At 34.8% G+C, this 18,643-nt stretch overlaps 1 protein-coding gene and 1 non-coding gene across 2 annotated transcripts in view; both read right to left on the reverse strand.

Annotated features, from left to right (window-relative positions):
* Nucleotides 1–18,643, reverse strand: part of GPR158 (G protein-coupled receptor 158) — a 476,311-nt gene that overhangs the window by 46,770 nt on the left and 410,898 nt on the right. The window lies entirely within an intron of this gene.
* LOC123845084 (U6 spliceosomal RNA) lies at nt 12,405–12,511 on the reverse strand. Its single transcript, XR_006790929.1, has one exon. It is a non-coding gene; the product is annotated as a U6 spliceosomal RNA (small nuclear RNA).

The raw sequence follows: 18,643 nt of genomic DNA on the forward strand, positions 1-18,643 counted from the left end.
AACAATTCCATTCCTGTTATTATATACCTGTGAGAATTGAAACAGATTCATACAAAAAAGCCTGTGTATGAGTGTTCATAGTAACATTATCCATAATAGTCAGGAGTGGAAACAACTCATCCATCAAATGATGAATGGATAAACCAAGTGTAGCATATATATATATATATATATATATACACACACACACACACACACATATATATAATATTACTTTTTTATAAAAACACATGAAGTACTGATACATATTACGACTTGGACAAACCTTGAAAATATTATGTGATGGGTAAGAAGCCAGACACAAAGAGTCACATATTATATGATTCCATTTCTATGAAATGTCTGGAATAGGTAAATCTATAGGGACCGAAAGCACATTTGTGGTTGCCAGGATTTGGGGAAGGGGTGGTCTATTCAACGGGCTTAATGTTTATTTTTGGGGTGATGAAAAATATTCTGGAATTAGATAATGGTAATGGTTGCACAACATTGTGTATGTACTAAAAGCCAGAACTGTACACTTTAAAATGGTTAAAATGATGAATTTTATGTTGTATGAATTTTACCTCAATAAAAAAAATACAATGGTTATCATTCCTGCAGAAAAGGAGAAAATTCTTCTGTACCTTCCTGAACATTGCAGCCCTCGTCTATTGTAGTCCCAGGGTATTCTTAGCCATCTGGTTGTTTTTTCCCTCCCCCAGGTGCTGAGGTGAGAAGCACCAGCCTTAAAACTTGGACTTTGCACTAGTTTATTTGCAGTGCGACTATTTTAAACTTAGGTACACCATTCCCCTCTCACAAGTGTTCATTCTGTAATCTTAGGCTTGTAAAAAAAAATGGAAGAAATTTGATAATCAATATAGCATGGTGGATTCCCTAAAATAGAGGTCAATAATACTAACTGATCTAAAATCAGACCTTCTTGGGGCGCCTGGGTGGCTCAGTCAGTTAAGCGGCTGCCTTCGGTCAGGTCATGATCCTGGGGTCCTGAGATCAAGCCCCATGTCAGGCTCCCTGCTCTGCGGGAAGTCTACTTCTCCCTCTCCCTCTGCCTGCCACTCTGCCTACTTGTGTTCTCTCTGTGTCAAATAAATAAATAAAATCTTAAAAAAAAAATAAATAAAATCAGACCTTCTTTCTTTATTTGGTAAAAACACCTGATTCCTAAACCACATTCCTTTGGAATTGTTTCAATTGTAACAATATTGCAAATAAAGAACATTTTATAGCAATTGTGTGCTTGTGCTCCAAAGATGTTTAATTTTGAAAAGTTTTGGATAAAATCTTGCAGAGAAAGATTTAAATATAGATACTATTGCTCCTTCTCCATTGTTCTCCCACCCCCAATTTACTACAGAAAGATATTTCAAACAATAAGCAGATGATGAATCATTCTGAAGACGAAGGAGAAGAAATCAGATTATCAAAAGTTAAGAATTACATGCTGTTCCTTTCCTTACATCTAGAGTAAATATAAATTCTATGGCCATTGTCTTCCAAGTACAAGTATAAAAATAGGTTCTGTCCTTGTATTTCAATTACTTAGCACTGATTAATGAGTAGAAATAATTTTTTTAAAGATTTATTTATTCATTTGAGAGAGAGAGTGCACACATGAGGGGAAGGCAGGGCAGAGGGAGAAGGAGAGCGAGAATCCTCAAGCAGACTCCTGCTGAGTGCAGAGCCTGGCAGGGTTCCATCCCAGGACCCTGAGATCATGACCTGAACTGAAATCGAGTCACCTGCTTAACCAGCTGAGCCACTCAGGTGTGCCAGCAGAAATAATTTTAAGTTAAAATTTCATTCCAAGTTTCAGTGTTTTTAAAATTTAATGTTTTACTATTTAATATGACATTTTGGTATTCAAAAACATGATTTTAGACAAACCATAAAAACAAATTTATTACAGATGGTTGTCTAATAGCATCATTACTTAAATGAGCAATTATATTACAATCTCAAAAGGGAAGCATAACACTAATGGTTTTGTAGTTAGAAAATTTTTAAAATGACACCATTTTAATGTTACTATTTAAATTTTGATCTGTTCTTACTTCTAACTCATGATTTAGTTTTGCTGTCTGAACAAAACAAAACAAAACAGAACAAAACAAAACCCTTTTCCTCTGAAATAGGTTAATCACAGATAAGTATTTCCCCAGGCATATCCTAAGGCAAAGTTGTTTGAACCTGTTTTCTCTTCAATCATGATTGTTCAAATTACAATGTGGTAAAAATAACAGAAAACTTGTTTCTCTTTCTAAAGACAGTTTTAATAATTTTATAAGATCTAACACTCTAGTCTTTCAGTCTCTTTAGTGTATATTTAAAGATAAAGAAAATAGTACCAGACCATAAGGGACCACAAAGATGACAAAAATCTTTGCAAATATATAGTTACTCTTTTGTATGTGTGATTACTTATAAAAACAAGAAAACAAAATTCTCAATGAATAGTTACACATTAACTTATTTAACCTATTTTAGGTGTTAGTCTCATATCAAAGAAATGTTAAACAAAAGGAATTCTAAACAATTTAAATAATAAAAAATAAATATAAAAAACCCTCTAAAATTACTGTTGCATTCACCTTCACCTTAACCCACAGTAAAATACACAAAATATGTATTAGTTAGCAAGTAGAAGATGCCACCACAAAAGAAATTCAGGAGATCTGCTATGTATGTAACAACTGCTCAGTTTATCTGACTAGTAATATTTTTAACTTCTTAGATGGCATTAATTATTCTTGAAATAGAAGAACTTTCGGTTATTGTCAATGAAACTTTTAGAAATTAATTATGAAGTATTATTGTGATCGCTCTTTGGTTCTTGTGCTGTTTAACTATTTACACTTTGTCTCACTGCTAGATTTAAAACTCTTTGACTTAAACATTCCAGGTCCCAAAGTCTCTACTACATTAACTTGCCTATTACAGATCATTTAAGTGTTATACAGTATCACAAAGACTCATCTATTTTTACATGCAATTTGATTCCTCCATTAAAACTATAATATATGATCAAAGTAACAAAAAAAGAAAACTATAAACAAATAAAAGGAAAGAAATGAACACTACCTAAAAACACTGTTAGCATTTTGGTGAATTTTATTCTCTAGTATTTTTTCTAATGTATATAAAATATTTTATAATATTAGGATTATAATATATAATTTATATGATTTTTAAAATATAATATGGAATTCTGAGCATTGTCATATAACATTCTATATTTGTAAATAGCATGATATATGATAGCACATAATCTTTCTTTTTAAAAAGATTTTATTTATTTGACAGAGACACAGTGAGAGAGGGAACACAAGTAGGGGGAGTGGGAGAGGGAGAAGCAGGCTTCCCGCTGAGCAGGGAGCCCGATGAGGGGCTCAATCCCAGGACCTTGGGACCATGACCTGAGCTGAAGGCAGACGCCCAACGACTGAGCCACCCAGGCGCCCACAAATAATCTTTTTTTTTTTTTTTAAGGTTTTTATTGATTTGAGAGAGAGAAAATGAGAGAGAGAGCATGAGAAGAGGGAGGGTCAGAGGGAGAAGCAGACTCCTTGCTGAGCAGGGAGTCAGATGCGGGACTCGATCCTGGGACTCCAGGATCATGACCTGAGCCAAAGGCAGTCGCTTAACCAACTGAACCACCCAGGCACCCAATCTTTTAAGCAAATCATTATTATTATTTTTTATTATAAGCTACACTCCAGTGGGCATTTTTTCCTCACTCCTTCAAAGCCCCTGAAAGTCTAAGGATGGAAAATAGAAATCTACTGTATTAACTTATATATGTATCAGCTGTTAATATCCATACTGGGGAACATTGTTTCATTTCTTTTGTCAGGTTTAGAATGCACTGAAAATTAACTGAAAAAGTAATTGAGAAGATAGGCAGTAGTACAAGGTTAATAAGTTTTAAAGATATAAAGTTTCATATTTTTATATTGGAACAGATGCCAACTTAGGAAAAATCTTCTAGTGACTAAAGAACACAGGAAAAATTTTATCTACGTAAAACCTGGCTATAATATGAAAAAAACTGAGCAACCTTCTGCAGATGGACTCTTCTTAGCAAGTTAAGAAGTATTTGCAATTATAGCCTTTTACATGAGCTTGATCTGTTTTGTTTAGGTGCCCTTCATAACTTCTTTGCTTATATACTAGGGCCTGCTGTATTGTGTTTTTCTCTCCACCACATTCTCAAATCCTCCACAACCACTGACAAACCTCTTTCTTTCATGTCACCTTCCCAGACTGCCTGACTGGATATTACATTTTCTTGCTGACACCTAGACTGTAATCTATGTTTCTGAATATGTTTGTTCTACCTATTTGTCTATATTTTAAGAATATTTATGAAATTCTTGCAGATAAATTTTTGTGTACACCCTTAATTTTTTTCTTTAGATTTCAAAAAATAACTCATTTTTTAAAAAGCTCTTGATACATATTACCAAATATTTCCAGTGGATTGTACCATTTATACTCTGTTCTGCAAAGTATGAGGCTATCTTACCCCCTGGATATTTAATATTACTGATAGTTATAATAAAAAAAAACCTTTCTCCTGAAATAAATGGAATATTAATCTATAATTTCTCATTCTTTTATTCAATTTTTTTGAATTTAGTTTTATAATTTGTTGAAATTCTTATAAGTTGAGATGAGACTGTAACGTAATTTTTTCTAGACAAAGAGCTAATTTTCAAATGCTTGTTTATTGAATTGGCCATTCTCATTCTATTGTTTTGGAAAGCTTTCTCTCTAAAAGTTTCATAGTGCTTTCATCTTGCTAATACATATCATCTCTTGGGATTATTCCTAGGTAGTTCAGGCTTACATTTAAGATTGTGAATAGGAAATTGTCATCATTACCTTCTCCAATTTAAAGGTAAATAGAAAGTTATTGTTTTTCATACAAATCTATACACCTTGCTTACCTCTTCTTGATTGAATTTTATAATTATTTGAATAATTCTTTTTCAGAGATAGCATTCATATGCTCATAAAATTCTCCATCTTATGGTGTATTTATAAAATTCGGTGGTTTTAGTATATTCATAAAACTGTGCATCATAACCCTTATCTAATTCCAGAACATTTTCATCACTTCAAAAAAAACCTCATACCCACTAACTATTACTCCCCATTCCTCATTTTCCCCTAGACCCTGGTAACCACAAATCTACTTTCTGTCTCCATAAATTTGTCTATTATGAATATTTCATGAAATGAAATCATAGACTATGTAGCATGAAAAAATACACTTCATACTTTTCCTGATGAATAATATTCCATTGTATGGATATACCACAGATTGTTTATCCATTCATCAGTTGATATATGTGTATATACCTAGGAGTGGAACTGTTGGGTGATATGGTAACTTTATGTTTAATATTCTGAGGAACCAAACTGTTTCAGAAAATGGCTGTAGCATTTTACAATCCCACCAGCAACGTATGAGGTTTTCAAATTCTCCACATCCTCACCAACACTGTTATTATATGACTTTTTGACTACAGTTATCCTTGTGGGTTTGAAGTGCTATCTCAGTGTGGTCTGATTTTCGTATCTCTAATGACTAATAAAAGTTTAGCATCTTTTCAGTACATACATGCCACTTGTGTATCTTCTTGGAAAAGTGTCTATTCAATTCAATTCCCATGTTTAAAGTTGAATTGTTTGTCCTTTAGTTGTTGAGTTGTAATACTTCTTTACATATACTGGATACCAGACCCTTATCAGATATATAATGTACAAATATTTTCTCCTATTCTGCAGATTTTTACTTTTTTTTTTGCTATACAGTTCTTTTATTAAAGTTAAATTTATTTACAGAGAAAGACAAATACCATATGATTTCACTTATATGTGGAACTTAAGAAACAAAACAGAAGAACATAGGGGAAGGGAAGGAAAAATAAAATAAGATGAAACAGAGAGGGAGGCAATTCATAAGAGACTCTTAACTATAGGAAACAAACTGAGGGTTGCTGGAGGGGAGATGGGTGTGGGGATGGGGTAACTGGGTGATGGGCATTAAGGAGGGCACTGGAAGTAATGAGCACTGGGTGTTGTATGCAACTGATGGATCACTAAATTCTACCTCTGAAACTAATAATACAGTATATGTTAATTAAATTGAATTTAAATAAAAAAATTCTTAAAAGTTAAATTTATTTACACAGAACAAAATCTACAGATCGGTGCACAAATCAATGACTTTTGATGAATGCAACAATTTATGTAACCCACACTTCCATCAATTCAGGAAGTTCCCGTATGCTTGTTTCAGCTAGACTTCATTGGCATTCACCAAGAGACAACTACCACTGTAATTTTTTCCCCTACAGATTAGTTTTACCTGATTTACATCTGATTTACAGATAAATAGAATTATACAGTAAGAACTGTTCTGTGTCTGCCTTGTTTTGCTTAACATATTTTTGAGGTTTTCTCATATTATTGTGGATAAGTAGTTTTTTTTATTACTTAGTAATATGCCTTTGTATGAATTATTGTAATTAGTTTATCCATTTTTCTGTTGATGGACATTGTGTCGGCTCAAGTTTGGGGCTATTACAAAGAAAGCCATTGTGATCATTCTTGCACAAGTCTGTGTGGGTATGTTATTATTTATCTTGGGTAAATGTCCAGGAATAGAACTGCTGATCATATAGTAAATGTATATTTAACTTTGTATGAAAATGCCAAACAGTTTTCCAAGTGGCTAAGCCATTTTTCATTTTCACTAACAATGTATGAGTGTCCCATCTGTTCCACATTCTCACTAACACTGGTGGTGTTAATCTTTTTAATTGTAGCCATTCCAGTAATTACAAAATGGTATCTCACTGGGATTTTAATTTTAATTTCTTTAATGACTAATAATATTTAGCATATTTTTATGTGCTATTGGACATTTGTGTGTCTTCTTTTATGAAGTGTCTGTTCAATCCTTTTTATTGTATTGTTTGATTTTTCATAATTTGTAGAACTTTATATATTATGGATAAAGCCCTTTGAAAGATATATATGATGAATGTTTTCTCCCACTCTGTAACTTGATTGTTTTGTCCTTTTTAAAAAACAATTGAGGTATAACTGACAAATAACATTATATTACTTTCAGGTATGTAACATAATGACCCAATATTCATATATTATGAAATGATCAACACAGTAAGTCTAGTTAACACCTGTTGCCATTCATAGTTACAAAATTTTTTTCTTAATGCAGACTTTTAAGATCTACTTTCTTAGCAACTTTCAAATATGCGATACAGATTTATTAACCATTGTCACCATTCTGTACATTATATTCCCATGACTTATTTATTTTATACCATTTGACTCCTTTCACCCATTTGCCCATCCCCCACACCCACCCTCTGGCAACCACCAGTCTGTTCTCTGTATCTATGAGCTTGGGTTTTTTTTTTGTTTTTTAGATTCCACATATAAGTGAGATCATACAGTATTGGTGTTTCTCTCTCTGACTTATTTCACTTAACATAATACCCTCCAGGTCCATTCATGTCTCAATGGCAATATTTCATTCTTTTTTATGGCTGAATAATATTCCACTATCTATATCTACCACCTCTTTTTTATCCATTCATCCATCAGTGGACACTTAGGTTGTTTCCATATCATAGCTATTATAAATAATGATGCAATGAGCATGGGGTACATATATCTTTTCAAGTTTGTGTTTTGTTTTCTTCAGATAAATACCCAGAAGTGGAATTGCTGGACCATATGGTAGTTCTATTTTTAATATTTTGAGGAACCTCCACACTGTTTTCCATAATGACTGCACCAATTTACATTCCCACCAACAAGTGTAAGAGGGTTCCCTTTTCTCCATATCCTTGCCAATACTTGTTATTTCTTGTTCTTTTTGATAATAGCCATTCTTACAGGTGTGAGATATCTCATTGTGGTTCTGATCCATATTTCACTGATGATTAGATGCTGAGCATCTTTTCATGTGCCTGTTGACTATTTGTATGTCTTCTTTAGAAATATGTCTATTCTACCCATTTTAAAATCAGATTTTTTTGTTATTGAGTTTTATGAGTTCTTTATATATTTTGGATATTAACTCCTTATCAGATATATGAATTTCAAATATTTTCTCCCATTCAGTAGGTTGCCTTTTCATTTTGTTGGTCGTTTCCTTGGCTGAGCATAAGCTTTTTATTTTGATGTAGTCCCACTTGTTTATTTTTGCTTTTGTTGCCTTTGCTTTTGGAATCAGATTCAAAATCATTGCCAAGACTGACATCAAGGAGCTTACTGCCTATGTTTTCTTCTAAGAATTTCATGGCTTCAGGTCTTACATTCAAATCTTTAATCCATTTTGAGTTAATTTTTGTGTATAGTGTAAGATAGTGCTCCAGTTTCATTCTTATGCATGTGGCTGTCCGGTCTTCCCAGCACCATTTATTGAAGAGACTATCCTTTCCCCATTGTATATTCTTGCTTCCTTTGTTGTGAATTAACTCACCATATATGAATGGGCTTATTTCTGGATAGTTTTCTATTCCACTGGTTTCTGTTTCATTGTTGTTGTTGTTTTTAAGTAGGCTCCATGCCCAGCATAGAGCCCAACACAGGGCCTGAACTCATAACCCTGATATCAAGACCCAAGCTAAGACCAAGAGTAGGATGCTCAACCTACTGAGCCACACTGGTGTCCCTCTGTGACTGTTTTCTATGCCAATGCCATACTGTTTTGATTGCTGTAACTCTGTAATATCGTTTGAAATCAGGGAGCATGATGCCTCCAGCTTTGTTCTTTCCATTTGTTTATGTCTTCTTCAATTTCTTTCATCAACGTGTAGCTTTCAGTGTACAGGTCTCAGTTACATTTATTCCTAGGTATTTTATTCTTTTTGATGCAATTTTAAATAGAACTGTTTTCTTAATTTCTCTCTATGATAGTTTGTTATTAGTAGAGGAACACAATAGATTTTTGTATATTGATTTTATATCCTGCAACTTTACTGAATTCATTTATTAGTTCTAACAGATTTTTGGTAGTGTCCTTAGGATTTTCTGTATATATTATGTCATCTGCAAGTTGTGACAGTTTTACTTCTTCCTTTCCAATTTGGATATATTTTACTTCTTTTTCCTGCCTAATTGTTTTAGCTAGGACTTCAAACACTGTGTTGAATAAAAGTGATAAAAGTGGGCATCCTTAGGGTGCCTGGGTGGCTCACTCGGTTAAGCATCTGCCTTCGGTTCAGGTCATGATCCCAGGGTCCTTGCTGGGATCCCTGCTCAGCGGGGAGCCTGCTTCTTCCTCTCCTTCTGCTGCTCCCCCTGCTTGTGCTCTCTCTCTCTCTCTCTCTGTCAAATAAATAAAATCTTAAAAAAAAAAAGTGGGCATCTTTGTCTTGTTCCTGATCTTAGAGGAAAAGCTTTCAGCTTTTCACCATTGAGTAGGATGCTAGCTGTGGCCTTGAGATCCTGTATGGCCTTTATTATGTTTAGGTACATTCCCTCTATACATTAATGTTCAGAGTTTTTATCATAAATGATTTTTGCCTTCATTCTGTCACTTTATTTTTTATTGAAGTATAGTTGACACACAATGTTATAATACTTCCAGGTGTACAACATAGTAATTTGAGAATTTCATACATCATGCTATAATCCCTGCAAGTGTAGCTACCATCTGTCACTATACAATGCTATTACAGTATCATTGATATATTCCCTATGCTGTACCTTTTATCCCTGTAACTTACTCATTGCATAACTGGAAGCCTGTATCTCCCACTACCCTTCACTCATTTTGCCCATCCTCCCACCCTCATTATTTTGTTACTTTCTCGACTGTATCCTTTGATGCACAAAAGTTTTTCATTTTGTTAAGGTCCAATTTATCTATTTTTTTCTTTTGTTTTGTTTGTGCTTTGGGTTTTTCTCCAAGACTATGAATGTTTATGTTTCCTTCTAAGAGTTTTACAGTTTTAGGTCTTACACTTAGGTCTTTGATCCATTTGGAATTAATTTTGTATATGGTGTAGATTTAGAGGGCCAACCTCATTCTTTTGCCTAGAGAAACCTGGTATTGATCTGTGTGTCTCTTCCTATTCCAGTATCATACTGTCTTGATTGCTGTAGTTTTGAAGTAAGTTTTAAAATCAGGAAGTGTGAGTCTTCCAACTTTATTCTTCTTTTTTAAGATTGTTTTGGCTATTCTGGTCCCTTTGCATTTCTGTATGAATTTTAGAGCCAGCTTGTCAATTTCTACAAAAAAGTTAGCTGGGATTTTAATAGGAATTAGGCTGATTCAATTTAGGAAATATAGCAATCTGAAAATACTAAGTTTTTCAAACCATGAATAAGGGATCTTTCCATTTTTTTAGGTTTTCCTTAATTTCATTCCACAGTGTTTTGCAGTCTTCAGAGCACCTTTGTAGTAGCTCTGTTGTTAAACTTATTCTTACATATTTTATTTTTATGTTATTGTAAATGAAAATATCCCCTTAATGTCAGTTTTAGTTTGTTGCTAGTGTGTAAAATACAACTGATTTTTACATATTGGTCTTGTATACTGCACCATTGCTAAACCTGTTTATTATGTCTAATAGTTTTTTGGTAGATTCCTTAGGATTTTCACTACAGAAGATCATGTCACCTGCAAATAGTTTTACTTCTTTCTTCCATCTGGATATCTTTTATTTCTTTTTGGAGTTTAATTGCTCAGGTGAGAACTTCCAGGACAACGTAGAATAGAAGTAGCAAGATTGAACATTCTTATCTTGCTCCTAATCTTAGGGGGAAAGACTTCAGTCCTTCATCATTAAGCAGGATGTAGCTGTGGATTTTTCACAGATAACTTTTATCAGGATGAGGGAGTTCCCTTCCATTCCTAGTATGCTGAGTGTTTTTCTCATGAGAGTGTGTTGGATTTTTGTCAAATGCTTTTTCTGCATTAGTTGAGATTTGACCTTTATTATGTTAATATACTCTATTACATTGATTGATTTTTGTATTCATGGGCTAAATCCCACTTGGTCATGATGTATAATTCTTTTTGGTTGCTGGATTCTGTCTGGATTGAGATTTTTATGTCTATGTTCATAAGAGATATTGGTCTGCAGTTTTGTTTTCTTGTGATATATTTTAATCTATTTTTGCTATCAGGGTAATACTGACTTCTTACAATGAATAGGAAATGTTGTCTTACCTATTTTTCAGAATGGCTTGCAAAAAATTAGTGTTAATTCTTTAAATTATTGGTATAATTAATCAGTGAAACCATCTAGTACTGGGCTGTGTGTGTGGTGGGGGGAGATTTTTGATTACTAATTCAATGTCTTTATTTTTTCAGATCTATTTAGATTTTCTATATCTTCTTGACTCAGTTTTGGTACTTTGCTTCTATCTAGGAATTTCTAGAATAGTTGTGCTTCCAGTATTAAGTTCCTTATTAGTTCAAATCCAGTTTTTTGGACTGGACACATGTGAATTGTGTGTGGTGTGTGTGATGGTAACTAGAGGCCAGGTGAGCCAATGGCATGTTAGAAGGTATCACACAGGTAATACTATCCAAAATCACAAACTTTACATGAGTCCATGTCCTATAAATAGGACCTAAAAACTCCAAATGCTTATGTATCTAAGAACAGAACTTCAAAATATATGAAGCAAAAACTGAAAGAACTACGAGGAGAAACAGGCAAATATGAAATTTCCAACTATTCTCTCATTTGAACAAGTAGAGATAACTTAATAAGGATATAAAAAACTTGAACAAAATTATTGAACAACCACAAAACCACAGAAGACAAGTGCCCAAGATAGATTATATTCTGGGCCATAAAATGAGTTTTTAAATTTAAGTGGATTCAAGTCATACAAGGTATGCACTCTGACTACAACAGAATTAAATTAGAAATCAAAAACAAAGATTTTTGGAAAATCCCTCAAATATTTGCACACTAAATAATACTTCTAAATAATCTGTGGGTCAAAGAGTAATTCAAATTAGAAATTATTTTGAACTGAATGAAAATGTAAACACAACTCAGGTATTCTGGACTGGACACATGTAAATGCTAGGTGACGGGCAACAGAGTAACTGGAGGCCAGGGGAACTGATGGTGTGACAGAAAGGACACAGGTGTGTCTATCCAATAACTCAAGCCAAGCCGTTGCCTCTGGGTCCTGACAACAGCAGTGGGGGATGGCAGTAAAGGGCTTGCAAAAGCAGACTCTCTCACTGTGGCTAGCCTGCCTTTCCTTCCTTCCTTCCACCCTCCCTTCCTCCCTCCTTCCTTCCCTCCTTCCCTCCCTCCCCTCCCTCCCTTCCTTCCTACCTTCCTTCCTGTTTAAGTTAATATATTTATTATAGCAGGTCTTTATTCAAAAATATGGAACACTTCACGAATCTGTGTGTCATCCTCGTGCAGAGGCCGTGCTAACCTTTTTTGTGTCATTCCAGTTTTAGTATAAGAGCTGCTGAAGTGAGCACTCACTGTGGCCTTTAAAGCCTGGCTGCCCTTCTTTTTGCTACATGAATGAATGAATCTCATTTCCCACTTACTCTCTTTTATCTACTTCACATGAGGAAAAGAAACATTTCCACTTGAGGGCATACAGGATTTGTTAGTTTCTAATGAAGAACATTAGGATAAAGTATTTATCAACTAGTCTGGGAAGTACTAATTCTGAATTACCAGATGGGTTTTTATTCATAATTTTAATGTTGATTAACACACATACACACACACACACAATTGTACGCACACATAGATAAGTCGAAACCATACAATCCAGGCAATAAAAAAACCCCATGTTTCCAATGTGCCACATAGCCCCTAAACTATATATTCTAATTCAAACCTATTTCCAGAAATCTTGATGTAAAATGTTGATGCTGTGACAAGAAACTGGAGCATGTATATATATATATGTATATATATATAGCAAAAACAAAAAGAGAAGTTTAATATTGAAAAGCTCTGAATTTAGATGTTATAAAATAAAGTGTATTTCAAAATTATGTGTCACAAAAAAATCAAGTAGGACATCTGATGTCAGACAAAATAAGTAAAGCTTTAAAGTCTCTTCAGTTTTCTGAGTGGGATACATTCCCATTTTATTCCTGTCTAATATTTAATACATTCTGAAAAGTAGAACAATTAAAAAATGAATTTTACTTTTATTTCTAATTGCATTTAAAAAGGTTACTCATTGATGTTTTAAAGGTCCTATATGAATATAGACCTCTAGTTAATAAAAGACATCTTTTATCAATATGCTTATATTTCCCAAATCTTTTACTTCCTATAAGTAGATTAAATTGAACATATTAATTCATAAATGAAGCTATTCAAGCCAGCATCATTTAATTAGCTTCTGAAAGTGACAAGAATAAACCAACATAACAATATTTAGGGTCATACAGCTGGGGTCCTACAGGAAGCTAGATAGGGCAGTATGAAGTCATTAGAAGGGTCAGGGTGGGGAGGAATGAGCAGAGGGAATTGTCTTATCCTCTAGTTAGTCAGAGATTTTATAATCAAAAAGTAATTCATTGGAGCTTAGGAGATTCTGTTTTCATGGTTTCTGGGGAGCCATCCATAAGGACTGGCTGTATGCAAAGTCCCATAAGACTCAGACTCAGGCAGCTCTGGACAGATTATGAGTATGCCAACAAAGGGGAGATGAGTACAGGAAGGAGAAGTGACAGGGCACAATTATGCTTATTTCTCAGGTTTCAAGGGCGTCTCTTCTTCTAGGTCCTTCCAAGCGTATGAATGAACAGAATGACAGAAATGTAGAGCCTGCAAAACTAAGGTGTGTAACTACACACTTTCTGAAAGTTAATTAGAATCAGGATAGCACACAAATAGTTCTGTGCATTAGCATGAGTCGTTATGGTATACTATAACCTACTTGCTACTTCTTGACAAAGATTCTCTCCATAATCAAACTTTAGCCAGCCTCCTCTGAGTCTTCTGCTCGACTGGGCCCAAGCTTTGGACTTCCCTTGTCTTTGCATTGCCCAATTGTAGCAAAAATCTTACTAAGTCAGCTTAGTGAGAATCTCCCACCTTTGATATCTGAGACCACATCCGCCTGCCTTTCTCAAGAATCCTGTCAAGTTGGTTTAGCCAGACATTCTCCTTGCCTCTGATGCTTTCTCTTAGTAGTATTTCATCCACTGAACCATATCCTGCTCCTTAACTATAAATCCCCATGTTTCCTTTATGTATTCTGAGTTGAACCCAATCTCTCTCCCTTGCTGTAAAACCCATGTTGTTGTGCCCCTGAATAAAGTCTGTCTTACCATTGTTTAACAAGTGTCAGAATAATTTTTTTTTTTCATTAACAATGTCGGAATAGCACCCTGACAGGGAAAGAGAGCTTCCTCAGAAGCTTATGAATGAGTCTCTTTTCTCTGGGACAATATGGTTCTTAAGAAATGTCACTATGAGTAATTCTTCACTTGAAGGTATTCTACATCCAGATCAGCAGCCAGAAAAGATGATCCATCACAGTGAACTCAGCGGAAAGGAGGACCTGAAATCCCTATCATTACCAGCATCCATATGGCAAACTCTTCCTATTTCCTAGTCAAAACGTAATGTCCATGGCTACATGGTCAAAGGAAGTGTTCTCGATATGTTATTTTGGCTGAGGTGGGCAACAGACTAAAACCGTTTTGAAAGTGTTCCATGTTCAAACCCCTATGGGCCATGATTTGGGACCTTAAACAACATTAATCTGTGAGCTGGGGTAAATGCAAGATTTTTAGAAGAATCTGTGTACGCCCACAGGCATTTTGCTCAGCCACCTAAGAACAAAGGTTGTTATTTTTTTATTATTATTTTTTTTGGCTTTCATAAATGAGGGCTAACCAACACCTTGCTAAGGCAGATGGTTCTGCAGCTAATAGACAGTCTAATTTGCCTGAGTCTCTATCTCAAATTGCCTTCCAGCCAGTGGTTATCATAAGTTAAGCTAAAGAAGGCAACCTTCATTTTGTTATGAGTTCTTGGCTTCTCTAGACAGTCCTAACTTGCTTTTCTTTTGTTCTTTCAAAAATTTAAGGTATCTTACTGTATTTTATGTATCCTTATAAAGAATAGATAAAATAAATAAATATAGGTAACTTCCAGTCACTTTTTAAAATTTAGGAGGAAACAACCAAAAAAAAAAAAAAAATAAAACACAAAACCTTCCCACAAAGTGTAAATATTTGGTGTTAATGGGCACAGTAGAGAAAACTGCTATGTATTGTGTTGTATCTAGAGCAAGGAGTACTGAATAATGTATGAAATGAAAATCCCCAGTCCAGAGCCAGAAGAAGGCTTTTTCACAGCTTGCTTAAATATTCATTTAAAATATAGTACAAAAAAGTCTTTTGTTTTTTTCTTGATTAGCCTTGGAAAAAGGAAAAAGGCCATTTGTTTTCAGAAACCATATTACGGGGAATAGGAAAATGTTCTTTTAGCATTAAGTTTCTTAATCTCTCTCCACCCCCTTTCATTTAAAACATTTCCTCATTTTGCCTCCTGAAAATATACTGGGCTTTTCTGAACCTTGAGATATTGCCTTACCAATTTTCTTAAAACAAACAAAACTAGCTTAGCAAGTATTCTGTGAGCCCACACAACCACACAAAGAACTAGATGTTCTTTTAGATCTGTCCTGTATCATTCGTGTCCCAAGTCAAACTTCTGTATGGTTACTGAAGCAAACTCTTTACAAATAAACTTCTTCATTTTTCCTACTTCAGCTTTATTTTCTCTTTGATCCATATTAAGAGAGCTAAAACCTGTACCATTCTTCCTTCTTTCTCCAAAAAGGAAAAACAGTTTCAGGTTCAAATAAATTGCAGTGCATGAATGGCCTGCCAATGAGGTGGGGCAGTGGGACTGGCTTGCCCTAGGGTATAGGTAACAAAGGGACCCATTTGCCTGTAGAGAATTTAGGGCAATAATAAAGACTACTGAAAGTTGGTCTGCTTTTTATCACCATCCTGTGATAGTGATTCTAAACGTCAGTGATAAAAGACTCCTCTGTGAAGAGGCAAACCACTCACCCTGCCCCCAACTTGTTACACCCCTATATTGCACTGTTAATAAACAAAAGACTCTTTTGCAATTTTCCTTTGGATTGGCATGGTAGTCTCTGTATAATTCTCAAATACAGGGAGAGACCACTAAATTAAAAAGTGGAAGATTTGGTAAAAGTGAATGAAACCTTTAAGATCCCTCCCAGGCTAATAGTATCATTTCTGTGACAGCGTGAGATCCTGTTCCTTTTTCATATTTGCGCCAAGTTTTCAGGGCTACTGGAATTCTGTAAACACTACCATCAATCAGTGAGAAACCAGGAGATGGAGAAAGAAATGTTCCATAATTTTACTAAGCCTTGAGGGAAGTAAGGGAAATAAAACAAAAACTCAGGTCTTTCTTGCCATCCTATTCTCAAGGGACGTTAACAGTCACTTTATGTATCTGTACTGATAAATTCCTTAGAATTTTCTGCCTAGAGAGGTAGGATTTACTTTTTGAAAAAAATCTGGAGATAAAAAAATGAAGTTCCTATGAAAATGATATATGGCATTCACCATGATATCTTGATCCCTCAATCTATCTTGGGTCAAGCCTAGTTCCATGCCTTTCTCCATATTTTTCCAATGAATTTCCTTATTGCTTAATTCAGCCATAGTAACCCCATTCCCTTGATATATTTACACATATTCCAGTCATGTTTAGCCTTTACAACAACTTTACAGGTGAGGTGAGAAAACTGATTTTCAGATGTTAAAATAATTTATTCTTGGTTGTATAAATAGTTAACGGCAGAACTGAAATTTGAATTTGGATTTGTTAGGATTTATGCCTTTCCTCTTTTTAAATTTTTTTAAAGGTTGTTTTTTTTTTTTTTTTTTTTTAAAGATTTCATTTATTTATTTGAGACAGAGAGAATGAGAGAGAGAGAGCATGAGACGGGGGAGGGCCAGAGGGAGAAGCAGACCCCCTACCGAGCAGGGAGCCTGATGTGGGACTAGATCCCGGGACTCCAGGATCATGACCTGAGCCGAAGGCAGTCACTTAACCAACTGAGCCACCCAGGTGCCCTAAAGGTTGTTTTTTATTTACTTATTTGAGAGAGAGAGAGAGAGAGAGAGAGACAGTAAGCAAGAGCACACAAGCTCAGGGAGGAGAGGGAGAAGCAGAATACCTGTTGAGGAAGGAGCCCAACACAGGGCTTGATTCCAGGACCCTGAGATCATGACCTGAGCCGAAGGCAGATGCTCAATCAACCGAGCCACCCAGGCGCCCCTTTATGTCTTTCCTCTTTATCATGTTACTACCAAATCTTAGAAGTCTACATGTTACTTGAATCTAAAAGATACCAACCAAAGACACCCATGGCAGCTGCATTCACCATAACCATCCACCCATTCATTCACTTAACAAATACCTAAATATATAAATACAGGCACATGCACAACTAAGAATGGGGAACAAGAAACATTCAGCCAGTCACTTCCAGTGGGTTATTCACATTCCTCTGGGATGCTAATTGTTCAGTTTTATAGACTGAAACAATATTGGAATCGGTTAAATTTAAGCAATATGAAAAAACATAATATAATATAAAGCCATATGGTTCAGACAGGATAAGAAAAATTCAGCTCATTAAGTTAGAAACAGTTTCTACTTGATTTAAACCTTCAGTGGTAACTCTTTACTACATTGACTTCTAAAGACATAGAAAATAGCTTTAAGTCCAGTCTTTGAAATAAACTAAAGAATGATGGACTAGTTTCTCAAATTCCAATCATTTGCATACCACAGTCAAGATTTCTGCCTATGTCTGTGTACTAGCTATATGTTCTTTAAATCAATTTCTATTTAAAACATTTTAAAGGAAACTTTATATTGCTACTTTAAATGAAAAACTGATAATACAGAAATAGAAAGTAACTATAGAAATACAGTGAGATGGTCATTAAGTTCTATCAAGGTAGCATTGCAATGGAAAGTTCTAGCCTGAAGCTTGATCTGCTCTTTGTTGCAAGGGGAGATTAGCAAGTGTTTGGCAGGTGTTAGAGACCTACTAGTTCCACACTAATTTTTCTCTTGGAAATAATCAGGATGGAAAGAGCTTCTGAATGGAAGTAATTTTCTCATGACATGATTCAGTGTTATTTAATACTGTGTTTGCATCCCACCAAACAGCTTCTTGCAGACCACAGAGTTATATGTTCTAGAAATGTGGGGACATCCAGTGAGTCAGGGGACTGTGAATGCATTATGTGTGGAGAGAACTGTTGGAAACAGCTTCTAAGTCTGTATCTGACATTTTTATTCATTCAATCATCAACTAATATGTACTAAACACCTACCATGTATCAGTCATTGTGCTAAGGGCTGGGGATTCAATGGTAAGACCCTCACTTCAAAGAGAAAGTAAATTAGGTAAAAAAAGAAGAAGATAATTAAATAAACAAACTGTGTTATGTAATAGAGGACCCAAGAGATGCTAAGTGCTAGACTCATAGGGAGAGGGATCATTTTTTAAATTTCAAGAGGTCACCCATTCTCTCAGGGATTCTAGAAGGCTTATTGTCTGTTATAGG

This window comes from Mirounga angustirostris, unplaced genomic scaffold (genome assembly GCF_029215605.1).
Source record: "Mirounga angustirostris isolate CCGP_5_RB_7025 unplaced genomic scaffold, mMirAng1.0.hap1 SCAF_5, whole genome shotgun sequence".
Classification (NCBI taxonomy): Eukaryota; Metazoa; Chordata; class Mammalia; order Carnivora; family Phocidae; genus Mirounga; species Mirounga angustirostris.